Source organism: Nicotiana tabacum, chromosome 8 (genome assembly GCF_000715075.1).
Source record: "Nicotiana tabacum cultivar K326 chromosome 8, ASM71507v2, whole genome shotgun sequence".
Classification (NCBI taxonomy): Eukaryota; Viridiplantae; Streptophyta; class Magnoliopsida; order Solanales; family Solanaceae; genus Nicotiana; species Nicotiana tabacum.
The window spans coordinates 48,187,013-48,205,394 of NC_134087.1; the positions used below are offsets into that span (position 1 = coordinate 48,187,013).

Genomic DNA, 18,382 nt, shown 5'->3' on the forward strand with positions numbered 1-18,382 from the left:
ATTGACTCACCAACCGGAGTAGACACCAAAAATGGATCATGAAGCTGATTCGGTTCTATCCCAAATTCCATAGCAACAAAAGGTGTAACATAGGACAAGGTGGAACCAGGGTCAATAAGTGCATACACATCATGAGATTGGACAGTCAAAATACCTGGAACAACATCTGGAGAAGCCTCTGCAGTCTGGCGACCACTCATAGCATAGAACTGACTGGGTCCTCCTGAACTCTGTGCACCACCCCTAGCTGCACCACGCCTTGCGGGTGTTGGGTCACCTCGTGCTAGAGAAGGGGTTGAAGATGTAGCAGCTGTTGGACTGGATGACTGTGCTGTGCCCCTATCCGCTCCCTAACGGGATACACAACAATGCCTCTGAATATGACCCCTCATCCCACATCCATAACATACGGGTAACTCTAAATAGCAAATCCCTGTGTGCATCTTCCCGCACCTGGGGCATGGGGACCTCTGTTGCTGCTGGGACCTCTCTCCTGACCGACCCCGCTGATGGGATCCCCTGTTGCCCTGACCGAGCCTGAAATGACTCCACTGCTGTTGGCTGGGCCCTGCTGGCGGTGCACTAGCTGAAGACTATGCAACAGACTGAGACAACCCTGATGATCCTCCCCTGAAAGCTGATCTTCCCCCACCTATTGACTCTCCCATAATGCCCGTAGACCGGGCCTTACTGTTACCCTCTCTCTCCATCATGTTCTTCAATTTACGTTCTTTGTGGCCTGAGTGAATGCTATCATATTCCCATAATTCATATCAAAATTCAATGCAGTCATAGAAGCCTTATTAATAGTCAAAGAATTAAGGCCCTGAACAAACCAGCGCATCCTGGCCTCCATTGTGGGAAACATATGAATGGCATACTTTGACAGGCGAGCAAACTCCATGTGGTACTCCCACACACTTCTGTTACCTTGCTTCAAATTTTTCAAACTCAGCTGCACGGGCTGCCCTTGTCTCAGCGGCAGGAAATGATCTATAAGGGCATCAGCAAACTCGCTCCACCTCGCTGGAGGGCGCCCCTTCTCACGGGAATCTTCCCACAACTCAAACAACGAATAGGCCACCCCTTTTAGATGGTAGGCAGCCAACTCTACTCCCTCTGTCTCAGTTGCACGCATAACCCTGAGGGTCTTGTGCATCTCATCAATAATATCCTGAGGGTCTTCTTCTAGATTGGCACCCGTAAGCATTGGAGGGTCTAACTGGAGAAATTTGTTCACCCTGGAACTAGTAGCATCCCCTTGCTGGTTGGATGAACTGGGCGCAACATTTGACCTCTAGGCCTGAGAGGCCACTAGTTGGGTCAACATCTGAATAGCTCCCCTAATATCCCCATCAGAAATACCAGAACCGGAAGTTAGGGCTGGAGGCGGAACAGAAGTATCAATGGGAGGGATAGTGGTACCTTCCGCAGGTGTAGGAACTGGGGTAGTCTGCTCTGGAATAGAAGAATCAGACAGGGTGATAGCAGGGCGGCTACCCTCAGCTACAGTATCAAACAGTGAATCATCAGCCACTCCTGAGGTGGCATTGACTTCTTGGCCAATTCTCACTTTCTTCTTAGGTGCTATTTACTAAAAGATATAACAATGCACTAATTAGAGAGGGAACCGTTTCACCGCACGATCCAGAATATCAAAGAAGGGTGTTATTCCTAAATGCCCAGTACCCTCCAACTTATAGATGTGGTCGACTACACACAGATAAGAAGTACTCTACCAGACACAGCTCCGAGACATCCTAGGAAACTTCAAAACTTTATGCTCTGATACCAAGTTTGTCACGCCCCAACCTCGGGAGGTGCAACTGGAGCTCAATCGAGTGAACCCAACTAAGCAAGCCTTATCAAACACTTCCTACCCAACTCAATATAAATAGGGAGACCATGCTTTCATTTATTTAGACGAGGAAAGATAGTACATTCAACGTTGTTAGTTCATTTTATATCACAACGTTAAGCCGTAGTTAAGTTACAAGATTCCATACAATTACACTTTAGAGAAGCAAGAGTTAGAATTACAACATAGTTCGTAGACCCATCAAACACCCGTACATAACCCACACATACGTCTACGGAGCCTCTAAGGGTAAAAAAAGACAATGATGACAATGCCAGCAACAAGGCCCCGGCCATACCTCAAAAGTGGATATCTCTATCAAAAGATGTACAACATAGCCCCTTGAAGGAGAAATGGGCTCACCAAGACTTTGAGAAGAAGTTACTCTGCTACGCGCGATCGGCACTATCCGCAATGGAGCCACCTACATTCATTTAAAAATGTAGCGCCCCCGGCAAAAGGGACGTTAGTACCATGGAATAGTACTAGTATGTATAACTAAACCCCATCTAGTTAGAAAGAACTTTCATACAAGAATAAGGAAATCACAAGTATAACTCAAACACTTTAATGATCACAACATCATCAAATAAAAGAATCATACAATTTTTTACATCATTTTCCCATAGCTTTTAGTTTTGGGGCATGTCATACTGTTCATCATTGTCCACAATACCACCGCTATCTTGAGCGGAGTCCGATCTCGACCCGATCAGCTAGGTTGCCTCATTTGAGACATATACTTAAATCACAAATACAATACTACCATGTGTGCGGCATGGCGTCCGATCTCGGCCCGATCGGCTAGGCCGCCTTACCAAGACGTTTTCCTTTTTCATCAACCATCTCATTTCAATTTTTGTTTCACATATATCATTTCATATGCACTTGGGGCCACAATTATCACCTCATTTCCACTTTCAATGTTAGATTTGTTGTTTAGGATAACATGTGCACACAAGGACAAATAAAATTGTAAGCATAGATGAGTCTTCACATAGATGGCACAATATATGCAGCTTCAATCTCACCTTAAGGTCTAAGCATCTCAATACATCATTCATATTCCTTGCACCCTTTCAAGTTATCAACAATAGCACATTAATCTGATTGAGACACATCTTTCACGCATATAAGGTCGCAACCCCAAATTCATGTGAAAAAACAATCAATACAACAATTCAACTTTAATCTTACCGTATTTTGACAAACACCTACGGAGCTCAATTTCTAAAAGATGGTGTTTTAGCCATACATACCTCAACTGAGCTTTCCTTAATCCTATAACACTCTGGAATGTTCACACTTCAATCTATTTAAGCAATATAGCACAATTGAACCCATAATCAGGAAAAGATCACAATCTAAGCTCACTTGAGCATTTTATCAAGCATTGAGTGTTCATTAAGGCCTTATGGTCCTTTTATGCAAGATTACACTTAGCGCATTCCCCATGCCTCTCTATTTATAATTTCCTCATATCTTTTAAGAACACACGCATGCAATGCAATCACCCTTATCCCTATGAATTTCCTCACTAATGACCCCTTATAGCTATGTATAAAATTAAGAGGTGAAGTGATGAAGTCTTACCTCCTAGGATGAAGGTTTTGGTGCTCCACTTGATTATCTTCAATGTTTTTAACCAGGATTTGTGGAGCAATTTTGATGAAAGGCACTTGCCCTATCTTAGACCCTCCCTCTCACTCTAAAAGCACCAGGAAATAGGCTCAATATTAGCTATTGCACAAAATATAATGACCGGGGGTCGGGTTTAAAATTTAGAAATCTGGAGCCCCGACTCAGATCTGCGATCGCAAAATTGACATGCGGCCCGCAGAATGGACCGTAATAATGTTCCCAGAAACCTAAACAATTTGTCTGGGTATGCGACGAGAATGCGGTCTGCATACCCGTTCTGCGGTCGCAAAATGCACCGCAGAACCGCTCCTCACAAAAGTTCTAAGGGGATTATGCGACGATTATGCGGCTCGCATATCGACTATGCGATCGCATATTTGGCCGCATTGTTGACCTCAAAATTGACCTTCACACTGCCTGACTCTGCGGTGACTACGCAGTCCGCATTTCTATTATGCGACCGCAGAGTTGACCGTAGAATTGCACTTTTCTGGAAAACACTATTCTTTAACTTTTTAATGCACAGATCTATCCAAAGGGTCCGAATTTATGAATTTCTAACACATGATCCTCACTTGGCACCACAAGATTCGGGTTTTTGAGTAGAAATTTCACGGGGCCTTACAAGAAATTATGAAAACATGCTAAAAAAGTAGAGACTAGAAATTGCCAGAAAGGGAAATTTTATCTAGTCCGGAATGTATTTACAAAGGCTTGACAAAAAACGACTTCAAAATAAACAAAAAACATACACAAGACAAAACTAAAAAGTTCTGAGGCATTCATGCCTGGTCTTCACCGGGGCCCGACTCGTCGCCAGAACTATCAGAGCCTTCGGATCCCTCAGAACCCTCGGAGACTTCGAAACCTTCAGGCTTAGAAATTTCTTCGCCTCGGCCTCAAGATTTATTGCTTCCTCGATCTCGACCGATATGTCGAAGCCTCAGGCGTGAATCTCCTCAAGGGTCTCCCTTCGAGATAATCGCCTCATATATTCAGCCTTCATCTTCAGGTGGGTCTCGGAAGCCTCAACATCGGCCTTGTACTGGGCCACCATCTCTTCGGCATTGGCAGAGGTTGTATCCAACTTGGACTTTATTGCTTCATATTCTCTCTCGAGGGCATCCCGCTCTGCGGCTACAGAGATCAATTGTGCTTGAAGATCGCCATTCAACTAGGACCGCTTGTCAGCTTTCTCCGTCACTATTGGAAGTTGGACCTCTTCTTATGCCAGCTTTTCCTGGGGGGTTTCCTTCTCTGAATCTAGCAGGTCCATTTTGCTTTTCCACCAATCAGCCATGGCTTGAACCTCATTCATCCCGACTCGGAGTTGGTCAATCTGATCGATCTTTTGCTGGACCTGCGAGGTTTTGTCGTTAGACACTGCAACTAGATCCTTGTTTTTAACTTCAAATACCTTTACCTTTTCGACCAGGTCGTATGCTCCCGCTTCAGCATCGAAGCTTCCCTCTGAGCTCTGTCCAGCTTGTCCTGAAGATCCTTGATGGCCCCATCTTGTTTCTTACTGAGGAGTTTATATATATCTTTTTTTCGAGCCTGCTCTTTAAACTCAAACTCGAGCTGGTTGATTTCAGAGTGAAACTTGAGGAAGCTCTCATGGTGAAGCACCGAGGCCTGCAAGGTAACAAAAATAATAAGAGGTATTGAAGCCTAAGCGAAATCCACAAAGGAGTATTGATGCCTTTCCCGGTTCAGCACCTGTTGAGCCTCGTTGAAGAGACTCGATACACCCACCTCATTCATCTTTGCCTGGTCCTCTTCAGTCACCAGACATCAGAGGTAACTGGCTAGTCCCACTAGAGCAGATAAAACCCGAGCATCCTCCGGGATCGTAAGAATAATTGTTCTCTTGCGACTAGGGTCCACACTCGGAGTAGGAAACTGCATCACTAGTTTTGGGCTCCAGCTCAGTCCGTCAGTTTTTGAAGGAACGTCTTTCTTCGGGACCTCTAAGTTGCCCATCTCAGTAAAATCGTCCAAATTTGGAGATATACATGCCATAAAAGAAGGAACGACGGGGGTCAGTTGTGCCTTGTGCTCCTTCACTTTATTTCTCTTTCCCCGCTTGGACCTTGTCAGGCATAGTATCAGTGTAGGAGGGCATCTCAACAATGTCAATCACACTGGTAGCCTCCTTCAAGGCAGAAACAGCTTCTTGAGAGATTGTGGACTCCATCTCGACTTTGGATTCTCAGACTGGGAGGGCCCTAACCTCGTGTCTCTTATCCTCGATTGTCGCCTGCTCTCCGGAAGGGATCGATCTGTGGGAAAAACAATGTCGTCTTCTTCCGACTCATCCCTGAGCTAAAGAAGCGACTTGGGACCTGGCACCCAGGAGTTGGTACTCTTCTTGGGCTTATGAGCTTACCCTCTTTTTTGTCTTCACCTCAGAACTCGGGGAACCCAAAGATTTTCTTTTTCTCTTCTTCTTTTCCCCTGCGGTATCCCCGGCCCGTCCCGTAACGGAGGTATCAATAGACAATGGCACATCCTCATCCGCTTCCAAATGCCTAAGTTTAGTGGTCTTAGGCAACCTATAAAAGAAATAAGGAAGGTCAGTATGATGTAAGTTAAGAGCATGGTAATCGCTATTCAAAGGAGAACATTAGCATGGGAACATGCCTCCATCGGCCCTTCAAAATCTTATGCCATGAGCGCTCGAAGTTTGACATATGCTTTCAGATTCCTTCTATCCATTCCTTAAGTTGGGGGACCGCATTTGGAACCCAGGCAACAACTGCACAACCACAAATATGAATGATGAGAAAGGAAATGAAGAAAAATTGACACTTAAGGAAAGGCTGTAGTTACAAATGCATTCTACTTCTCTAGGAATGGCATTAACTCGGGAGGGATAGAGTCTTTAATCTTCACCCCAATGAAGAGTCCATGTCAGCCTCAGTCTCGATCTTCAAAATTACTCGAAAAGAGGGCCTTTCTGGCCTAGCAAGTGAGCTTGATTAATCCCCCTCGAACAATTCGGGGACTATATAGACGGAGCAGGTGGTAGAGGGTGAACCTATGAGACTCGGCGTTATTCACAAAATAATGGAGGAGGATCATGATCCTCCAAAGAGGATTTGCCTAAGGCACACCTCGTATCTCTTATAAAAGTCCAAAACAATTGGGTCTACCGGGCCTAATGTGAAAGGGTAAGCGTTAATACTTAAATACCCTCTACGTGGGTATTAATAGCATCCTCAGGGCCGAGTACTACTACGTCCTTGACTTCCCATTTACAGTCCTCTCGGACTACGGGAAAGACATCTTCGGTAATGGAGCATATATACCTCGATGCTATTTCACCCCTGTCCTATTTGGATGAGGGTTTCTCGATGTTAAAGTCGTCCGCAATTGAGGAACCCCCGAGTATAAAGATTTTCATGGGAGGATTGGGGGTAGCCTCGAGGGCAGCCAGCTTGGGAGCGGCTACTTCGAGAATAGCCACCTCGAAAGTAGCCACCTCGGCATTCGTGGTTGGGTGGAAAGATGAAGATGCATCTTATTGAGGAACTGATTTGGAAGTTTTAGCCATTGCTATCTGATAAAGTTTGAAAATTTAAAGAAATTTTTTGATGTTTTGAAGGAATGAGTTTGAAGGTTGAAGAGCAGAGTATAAATATTTGAAAAAACTCTAGGTAAGAACCTAAGAACAATTATGAAGGTTTGAAAGAAGTTGGTGATAGCTAGGAAATTCGAAGGTGAAAGCTTGATCAAAAAGTTAAAAAAGAGTAAATGGTAGAAGCTTTTATAGGGGAAGTACGCAACGCTTCACATTCGGAGGCAACCAGCCGATGGTTGACACGTGTCCGAAATCACAATGACAGGACTGATGGAACGTTTCAACTTCTTCACTGTTTCAGTTGTAACGTATGGAGGAAGGAATTAGAGAACATCTATCGTTTCTCATTGTTTCGGAAAACCTACTCTCTGAGAAACGAGGGGACTATCTGTATATGGGTAAAATTGAGACTAATGCGAACCCTGATTTTCCGGTGGGACAAACTAAGCAAGGACATAACTACAAGGAATCAGAATCAAAGTTAGGAACCTCTTGTACTAAGGTCCGAACAAAGTACCTACCACAAGAGCCATCGAGACCTCGCCCCCGGATCCGGTTCGAGCTCCAAGACCTCGAAAAACATTATCAAATGTTCGCATACGACTAACAAGGGGTTGTGATATCCGAACTCAATCGGATATCACGACGTAGATCTTAGCCCGTATCGGCAGCAGATCAGTGATTAACAAAAAAGAAGATTTTTACCTTTCTTAGAATTGTACTAGGGATGAAACACTCCTACTATATAAAGGGGCAGATTTTTATTCAAGAGGGACACTGTAACATGCATACAATGGCAGTATAAACTTGTTTTCTTTGCTTCTAAGTTATTCAAAATTATTATTTTTGCTCATAGTCCTTCATAAATATTTGGTTCTGAATCAAGGGTAGAACAATCACCAGGCTCAGATCCGAGCTTGGACTTAACATCACAACTGGTTTGGTTATTTATTTTATACTTAATTCACTTATCTGACATTATTGATCACTTGTATTGAATTAATCCGTATATCCTTAAAACCACATATAAATTCAATTGTTATCCATTTTAAGGATAAACATTATATATATATATATATATACACACACACACACACACCCGTGTGTGCGTAATCACAAATCTCCATAGGATCAGTGATACACGACTTGAAAATTATAAAAGTATACTCCTAGGAATAGGTATACTGTAAATGTAAAAACGAACTAAATATCCAGGGCAAGTTTTTTGTCGGATAGACACTTAATTTTATCACAAATAACTCTTTAGATTCCAATGGGGCGTGTCTTTCAAAAAAAAGGAACACTTTTTCTGAAAAAATTGTCGTCATTTATTGAAACAATCGCAGACTAAAATTCTTTATCCGTTTCTCATGGCCAGAAGAATTTTTTAGATCATTTGTTATGCGTTTTCAGGTGAGATAATTCAAAGAGTTACTTGCAAATCCCTAAATTTCTCTTATAAACAATAATTTTGTTTTTTTTGAAAAATTTATGTTATTTTTTGCGCTATTTTCCAAATAATTAAAAACTACAATATATCAAGTATAGGATTAACATGAATTGACTTCATAGAATGGACATGTTGGATGTGTGAATAAAGTCGTACATAAAAAGTAGGGAAAAATGATATACTTATAAGGAGTTGGATACTCTTAGTGATGTGAGACCTTTTAGGAAAAAATATGTGGGCTTGGCCCAAAGTGAAAAATATCACACAATATTAAGAGTATCTTTGGGCTGTTTTATCTCAACAACTGGTATCAAAGGCAAATGTTTGGTGGGACGAGTATGGAAATGGTGAAGTGATGGCGCAGGGCCTGGCTTAATGTTGTTTCTTGTCTATGGATCAGTTTACTATCTTTATCTGTAGCTTCAAAGACGTATACACAACATCTCCTTTGAGCATCGGTGACCACAAATATTTGGATCATGTGGGTGGAATATATTTAATCTCCAATTAGCCTTCAAATGGTGATGGACCATGTGGAACTTAGTTCAAGTGGGAGACTGTTGGGCGTGTGAACAAAGTCCTACATGGAAAGTAGAAAAGAAAAATAATCTACTTATAAGGAGTTAGATACTCTTAATCATGTGAGGCCTTTTTGAAAAAAAACATGTGGGCTTGATCCCAAGTGAACAATATCAATACTATTGATTCTCTTTTCGGGAGTGAGGTTTTGAAGATACAGTAGAGGGGTCGTTTGGACATAATTTACTGCAGAAAAGCATTTTTGGCAAAAATGAAATCACATATTGTAGAGAGGAGTAGTTGCCCTTGAGCTTATCTCTACTCTCTTCAACCCTTATTCAATCAGATTATGCAACTGCATCTAAGTGTTCCACTGAAGACACCTTTGCAAACATTACATGACTTAGTCACATACAATGTTGCACATGTGGAAATAGCTTTGATGGAGCAACAACAACTTGAAGAAGAAGGAGATGATGAATCAACTGCTGGGAATTTCAAACAAGTGGCAAGGGAGACTGACTTATCTCTTAGAACTAGTGCAAATGGTGGTAAGAAGACGAAGAAGCGGACTCAAAATAAAGAACCACTTCCACCTTCTAGAATCCTGCCCAAGAGGGCAACCTCAAAGACTAAATGATGATCAAGACATTGATTTGGAATATTAGGTACGTGAATACACAACATGCCTTTCCTAGGGTGATCAATATGCAAAGGGAGCATATTTTCTTTATCATATCACTTATGGAGTCGTTTCAGAATGCAGGTCATATACAAAGGTATAGAAGGAGGCTGAATATGGAGTTTGCCTTCTCAAATATTATGGGAAGATATGGCTGTTCTTTGATGCTGTAGTGGAACAGGAGTTGGTTATAGAGACTACGCCATGTGGTTGTGAAGGTGTTTCGCCATGCCATTGGGCAACATATTATGATGATATTTGTGTATGCAAAGTGTTCATAATTAGAGAGGTTGGAATTGTGGGATAACTTGTATTATATGGCAAGTGACATAGAGCTGCCTTGGTTAGTATGAAGAGACTTTAATATGGTGTTACATGAAGATGAAAAGATAGGGGGCCTTCCAGTACATCCTCCTGAATATGAGGACATTGCATTTTTTGTAAGCTCTTGTAGTTTAATCAAGGGTATAAAGGAAGTCCATTTACATGGTGGAATGGGAGACCTAATGTTGAGTGTATTTTCAAAAGATTGGATAGGATCTTTGTGAACTTACTATTTCAAAATATGTTGCCTTCAATTGAAGTGGAGCACTTTATTAGAATTCGATCAGATCATGCACCATTGTTAATGACTTGTGGAGAGCTGACTACAAACTTTGTCAAGCCATTTAGATTTTTAAATTTCTAGACAAAAAATGCTATATTTAAGGAGGTGGTGCGACAGAATTGAGATGTGACTTCATAGGATATCATTTTCTAATGTTCAAGTATAAATTGAAGAAGGTGAAGGCAACACTATCTAAATGGAGTAAGGATAACTTTGGTGAAATTTTCAAACAGTTAGCAATTCTGGAAGATATTGTAAAGGTCAAGGAGATATTGTTTGAGGAGGAGCCTACAATAAAGAATAGGATTGTTCTTCAAAACCTCAGGCAGAATTGAAAAAATATTTGAGTATAGAGGAGCAGTATTGGAAGCAAAAAGAAGGGATGACATAGTTTGCTAAGGGTGATAGAAACACTAGTTTTTTTTCATAATCATGTTAATGGAAAAAGAAAGAAGTTGCAATTGAAAAGAATCCAGAATGGATATGAAAACTGGATAGAAGATCAGAAACAAATGGCAAATGATGCAATTGGATTCTATCAAAGACAATTCACTAGGGAAGGGGATCCTACAAATCTTTCTATGTTGGAGAATGTGCCTGTTATGGTTACAATGGAGCAGAACTTGGAGTTGTGTAAATTTTCAACACTAGATGAAGTTAAGGCTGCAGTCTTTGAGCTAAGTAGTGATAGTGCCAGTGTTCCTGATGGATTTACTAGATTGTTTTATCAAGAATGTTGGGATGTAATTTGCTATGACATACACAATATGGATCTTCATTTTTATGGTGGTGCTGCATTGCCAAAGTCTATCACTTATACTAATTTGGTATTGCTTCCAAAGAAACCAAGGGTGTAGACTTTCTCAAACTTAAGACCTACAAGTTTGAGCAACTTCATCAACATGGTGTTGTCTAGGGTTCTACATGATAGGTTGGAGAAGTTTCTGCCTTCCCTAATCTCACCTAATCAGTTTGGATTTGTAAAAGGGAGAAGCATATTTGGTAACATACTTCTTACTTAGGAAATTATTACTGACATAAGGTTGAAAGGTAAGCCAGCCAATGTTGTCATTAAGCTTATGGCAGGATTTCTTGGAAATATTTGTTGCATGTTCTAAGGAGAATGGGTTTGCTGAACACTTTATTAACATGGTGTGGAACTTGTTATCTAACAACTGGTACTCAGTCTTGGTGAATAGGCGGACCTCATGTTTTTTCAAATCTATAAGGGGAGTAAAGCAAGGAGATCCACTGTCTCGTACCTTATTTATCTTGACAGCTGAGGTGATATCTAAGTCCTTGAACAAGTTGTTTGAAGACAAGACATTTGTTGGATTTGGTATGCCCAAGTGGTTTGACTCTTTGAACCACTTGGCATATGTTGATGACACAATAATATTTGCCTCAGCTCATCCTCCTTCTTTGAGTAAGATCATGCCAGTACTTTCCAGGTATGAGCAGGTGTCAGGCCAATTGATCAACAAAGCTAAGAGCTCTTACTATATGCATGCCAATGCTACACATGCATTATTTCAAGCAATTGGTGACATTACATGTTTAGCTAGAGGAGAGTTTCCCTTCACATATTTATGATGCCCTATCTTCTACACTAGAAGGAGAAAGGATTATTATGATGATCTTGTCAAGAAGGTGAAGGCTAAGCTATATTCTTGGAAAGGAAAACTTCTATCATTTGGAGGAAAAGCAACACTAATCACCAGTGTGTTGCAAAGCATGCTGGTGCATCTTTTATCAGTTCTGGTTCCCCCAGACAATATTCTTGAGAACTTACATAAGATCTTTGCACGTTTCTTTTGGAGCACCAAAGAGGAAGGTAGGAGTAGACATTGGTCTTCTTGGTAGAATTTATGTCTTCCTAAAGAAGGCGGTTTAGGGTTCAGATCACTTCATGATGTATCAAGGGCCTTGTTTGCTAAACTTTGGTGGAGGTTTAGAACTACTAAATCATTGTGGGCTAACTTCATGTGGAACAAGTATTGCAAAAAGAACTACCAACAATAGTGCAATTTAGAGAAGGAACTCATATTTGGAAGGAGATGTTGAATGCTAGGGAAGAAGTGGAACATGTGATCTTCTGGGAAATAAAGAGTGGAATAAAAAACATATGGCATTAAAATTAGACTGGATTAGGAGCACTATATCATATTTTGCCTCCAGATTTTCCAATAGATGAGAATTTGCAGGAGGTGGCACAATTGAGGCAAGAAGGGACATGGAATGAGAAGTTGATTGATCAAAGATTTCCTGAAGAAATTGCTGAGCATATTAAACATTATGTTCACTATGAAGGCGGTGAAGAGTATTGAGACAAGCCATACTGGATGCCAATATCATCAGGTAAGTTCACTATTAGGAGTGCTTGGCAGATTCTTAGGCATAGTGCAAACCTCAATTTAGAGTTCAAAAACATGTGGATTAAGGGGTTTTCATTCAAAATATCAGTCTCCTTGTGGAGACTATGGAGACACTATTGTCTACAGATGATTTATGGAGAAGGCAAGGTTATATACATGTTTCAAGATGTTGGTGTTGTCAACATCCCCAAGAGAAAACATTTGATCACATCTTTCAAAGTAGTCTTACTGCTAGTAAGGTTTGGAAGACATTCTTTGGTGCTGCATGGATTACTGTATCGTTGGTGCAGGTGAAACAAGTGATAAGTGCATGGTGGAATGCTAAGTTTTGCCTAAAGTTGAAGTCATTATTTCATGCAACACCAACTATCATTACATGGGAGCTGTGGAAGAAGAGGAATACAGGCAGGAATGGAGGTACAGTGTCGACTAGTAGAGTGATCCATGAAGTAAACAAAACATTGCATTACTTGGAAAGGGTTAGGTATCCATGGCTGTCAAATATACCTTTGCTTTGGCTAGATATGATAAGCTACCTTGAAGGATACAAGCCTATTCTTGTTACCAGAACGGTCACATGGCAGGCTCCTCATGTAGGGTGGTTCAAATGTAACACTAATGGACTTCAAAAGGAAACCCTGCACCTAGCTCACTAGGTTTTTGTATGAGAGATAATGTAGGTGACCTAGTGTATGCAAGGGCAATAGAATTAGGGGTTACTACCAATGTTGTAGCTGAGGCAAAAACAATTGTGGAGGGACTGAAATACTGTGTGGAACATGACATTCATCCTTTCATTTTGGAGACTAATTCATTAGTGTTGAAGAAGGTCATTGAAGGAGAATGGGATCCTCCTTGGTGCATAGTGCCAGAAGTAAAGGGGATTAAGGAGATGCGAGACCATTTCAATGTGATCTTTCAACATGTGTTCAGAGAGGGCAATATTGTCGCAGACTTTTTGGCTAACATGGTCTTATCTTTTGCAGGTACAGTCTAGTTTCACACAATCTCTAAACTACCAAGTGCAAGAAGGAGGTTGATCAACCTTGACAAATCACGTACTCATAATCTTAGGATTAGGATTGACAAAAGAAGAGCACCTGATTGATGAGCAGGTATTGGAATGTACGATCAGCTGCTGCTTGGTATTGTTACTTTTGTGTGTTCTATATATTATTAGGCTAGTTACCAGTGGTATTAGCATGTTATCATGCTCAATATGGTGGTGATCTAGTGAGATATGTGACAATTTATACAAGCACACAGCCTACCTTGTTTTACATAATATCACAAGTTGTCATGTTAATTAGATTAAGGTATTTGCATTATTAAGCTTCTGCATGTTAGGAGATAAGTTATGTTTTCAGATTGTTCATAGCTTCACTTTAGTACTGTCTCCAAATGTGCTTAAATGTGTTAACAAACTGGGGTCCAAGAATTTTAGATGGTCAGTGTGCTATATTGGAATTCTGAGTGTGGCTATAACATTATTCAGTGGTATTGGCATGGTTACATGCCCAATCGGAAGGTGTCACGGCAGCACTTGGAGTTGGTTTCATATCCAGGAACTAGCCTTTTATAGACAAGCTAACTGGCAATTCGTATCAATTTGGATGAAGCCAGTCGAAAGCCAGTTGACTACGTCTTTGCACTCTTTGCTTCATACTGCTACTGAAATTGCTGATTTACAGAAGATATATTTGTGCAATCACACATACATGGTAAACTATTGGAATGGTTGGACAGCTCCTGGAGTTGATGGTGTTCGTTGGAGATTCACATTTGCCTTGTCCTTTCAAATGCAAAACTTGGCGCCTGGTAGGAGCGTTAGAGGTGCTACATTGAAGTTTTGCCCTTGGCTTGTGGATACACACACCACGATATGTTGGAAGTTGTCTATGATATCACAAATTTGTAATACTTAGCTTTTACAGTTTTCATAGCTTTGGCTTAGCATATTTTAGAGATGACATTGGACAACTTATAAATTTTGGATCTTTGTTTTTGGATTATATTTATAAATTAATCACTTGACAGCCTGTTTAGTGGTCTATTTGTTATAAAAAAAAAAAACAATATCATATTATGTTAAATTTTTTAGCCTTTTTATCCCTACAACAAAATGCTTTTTATAGAAGTCTAAGCAGCAATACGAATCATAACTATATCAATGTACAACATGCTTTGATTTAATTTGTTGGATAAGCAGGAATCTTATTATGCTGACATAGTTAACGTAACACATATTGTCTAAAGGAAGTCCCAGTCACAAAATGTATGTCTCCTTAATCATCAGTTAATAAATTAAGCCTCACCCCAACCCCACCCACCATTATATTATCAAATCAAAAGTTAACTATTAACAAGTAAAATTTTAAGCATTTATAACCTAATATATTCTAGTTAAGAGTGAGTTTAATTTTTATCTACTGAATTGTAGTATGAAAAACATTTATATGCGCAGTGTGATTATTGTAAACTCTAAATTAAACCTGATAAACAAACTAATAAAATAGTCCTGAAAATGTACATCTTTACCTACTTACATATTGTGTGTGGGTGTGGGTGAAAAGAGTAAAACTTGAATGGCTACAGAATATTTAAAGAGAAATATTGCATGTGTGACTACTCATGCTGTCGCGCGCTTATGTTTGTCTAACAATAGTTTCAATATCTTATCGGCATTTGAAAAATTGAAGAGAAGACATGCTCATCAAATTCAATAACAAAATGAGAATTCACCTCAAAATTATGCTTGGCTGATCGCTGTTATAGATTAAGAGCATAAATTAGGAAAAATAGAAAGCAGACGAGCTTTAGATGTAAAGAACACGTTCATAATCAATAATTTACCCAGTCAACATTATCAACCGTGGTAGCGAACCATCTGCTAGCTAGCTGTTAAATGCTTATCAAATTTTTGGAAATATATATGCACAAACAAACAGATATATAGTGATTCAATATTTTTTTGTCGGAGAGCTGACCTGAAATCATAAATTTTCAAATCTGATTAAAGTCTCCAAAAGACTTCTTCTCCTTTAAAATATCAATGGCGCAGAAAGCACAACAAAGTTATTGTCCTCGCATTGCAATTACGTCAAAGATCACTTTTAGCTCGCGGCCAAAATTATTTATATTCGATAGCTGCAGTGTATAAAATTTATATATTTTTTTATGTATTACTTATAGAAATATATATGTGTGTGTCATTTCCATTGCAATTATTATTGCATCAAACTCTAGCATAGCTTTAATTGTTTTTTTTTTCGGTACAACCCCTAGAAGACCTACCTTCTCTAGACAAACTATTTTTTTCTATATTACTAGTAATTGTTATTTATGATGTATATATAAAACTAAAATAGTTGTAAACAACTTTTTTGTCTCACTCGTAACCTTTTAGTTCACAAAACTGGCAGCCTCTATTTTTATAGCGATGTGTTGATTACTCTGGAAATGTCTGCATTAATATAAAAAAGAAGAAAGTTTCTAGGCAAAGTTGTGATAGTAACCTCACAAAATCATTCTAATTAAACATTCTTGTCATTTATCTCAAAAAATAGCCACAGGGTAAAATGAAGCCATGGAGATGTTACGCCTACTTTTTTTACTCCCATTTCCTATCTTTGTTTGATATTCCAACTCAATTTTCATAACCATTTGCTTTCCCCATCATCGTTTGCTCAAAGCCGTACTAGTACTCAGGTAGTCTGTGCCAAGTTGCAAGAACAGACACATCATGAAGCTAGCAGTAGTAATTGAAGTTGTGTGGGTATGGGCCCCTCACATGATGTGGCTAGTGTTTGACATAACAAAAAGTTTTGGAAAGTGCCAAATGTGAAATAAATTTGCACGTTTACACATGCTGTTCTGGTTCCCATGTTCGGTTTTACATTATCTCCTTTTTTTTGTTCTTTGTTTTGTTAGGTATTGTTTACCTTTAAAATTGGATAATAATAAAACTTATAATGCGATTTTAAAAATACGTGATTTCACTCAATTGATAAATGTAAAGATCAGTAATAGAAATGAATAATAATATAAAGCAAACCAATGTTAAAACTTAATTCAGCCCTCGAACTAGGATACCCTCGACACTACAAGAAAAAGACTTTTTAAGAACCAGTAAGGACGAGAATACTACTGGTCCTTAAATCTCTATATTTTTAATTAAAATATTAAATAAAAATAATTTTTTTTATAATGTACTGTCCAATTATAAAAATTTACCGGGAGAAAGTGGTGCCATACCAAAATTGGAATAAAACATAATAAAATTTACATAAAAAACTCTAACTTTTATCAAACCTAAATCTACCGTCAAGTCTCATTTCCCTTCCTCCTCATAGAGGTAAAAACCCTAAATCCCTTAAACTTCCATACTTCTCTCAAAGGCATTTTCTTGGTATGTTAAGAAACATTTTTCTTGGTATCTTAAGGAACATTTTTCTTTTATTTGTCTTACGATAGATTTGCTACTCCCATATTTTGCAGGTTTGGGGAAAATATCAAATTGAAAAACTGCTATCCATCTCACCACAAGTAAGCACACTTTCTTTTTCTATGTATCTTTTGGGTTAACCTTTGTTTATTATTTTTCAACAACCCATATTTGCAGGTTTGTGAAATCTTCATTTTTTTTAATTTTTTTTTGTTGGTAGAAATTGATTGCTAGTCAGCAAATATTTTTACAATCAATTTCTTTTCTAGATTATATTTGGGTGTCCCTTTGTGAATTGTTTGTAAAAGCCTATGCGTTGTTTGGTTTTTTTCCTTTTGTTCTTCCTCTGCTTCTCTGTTCTTATATTTGAAACTTTACCTGTCTCTCTTCTGCTTTGACTGTGATTGCATTTTGGTGTTGTTGGGTTTCAATCGGTTACTGGGTTATTCTACTGATCATTTACTGGATTCTGCTGGTTTTGCCGTGTTGCTGAACTTGTTGTTGCTGTGTATTTACACTACTGCTGCTTCTACTGATCTTCATCTTTTTTCCTTGCTTTCCAAATACCAGGTACACAAACTGATACACTGGTACATCTTGTAAGCTACTCGAAGCATGAATGCAAAAATGGGAAAGATTTGAAGCTGTAGTTTAATGTAGTCTTTTCTTTCTTTTACTGTCTGTACTTAGAACATTCTATGCGTTGCCCATGTAAACTCTGGTTATATACTGAATCTCGGTTGTATATATGTTAGCTAGTTGCCTTCACTAGAATCAGGTAGTTGTTGGTTATGTATAACATGGGCACTATCCTATAGCAGTTTAAGTTGTAAACTTCTTCCCCGTAGGCTTTTAGTTTAAAAGGACTAATAGTGTAGTTGTAACATTCTGCTAGTTCAATTTGTTCGATTAAACAGCATGTTCCAAATACACATCAGGCCTTAGGTTGATTACTCAATAGTTCAAACTATTTTAGTTAACAACTTGCTCATCTAAATTCGTAAAAAAAAGGTTTCATTAGGTATCACTTTCATTTCGGATTCTTAAAGTTTGAACATGTGTTGAATCATTTAGCTAAGCCCAACATCTGAATAAGGATGGCACAAGTCCAGTTTTACCCTTTATACATTGGACCTGGGCCATAATTGTTAACCGACTGCCCTTATTGTATCGTTTTCAGATTTAACGACTCACTTTCGAAACTCAACTATAATAACTCGTGA

At 39.3% G+C, this 18,382-nt stretch overlaps 1 long non-coding RNA gene across 1 annotated transcript; it reads left to right on the forward strand.

Moving 5' to 3' along the window:
• Positions 1-16,986: 16,986 nt before the first annotated feature.
• LOC107765778 (uncharacterized) lies at positions 16,987-17,993 on the forward strand. Its single transcript, XR_001643501.2, has 3 exons — positions 16,987-17,123; positions 17,213-17,260; positions 17,730-17,993. It is a non-coding gene; the product is annotated as an uncharacterized LOC107765778 (long non-coding RNA).
• The last annotated feature ends 389 nt before the right edge of the window (positions 17,994-18,382 follow it).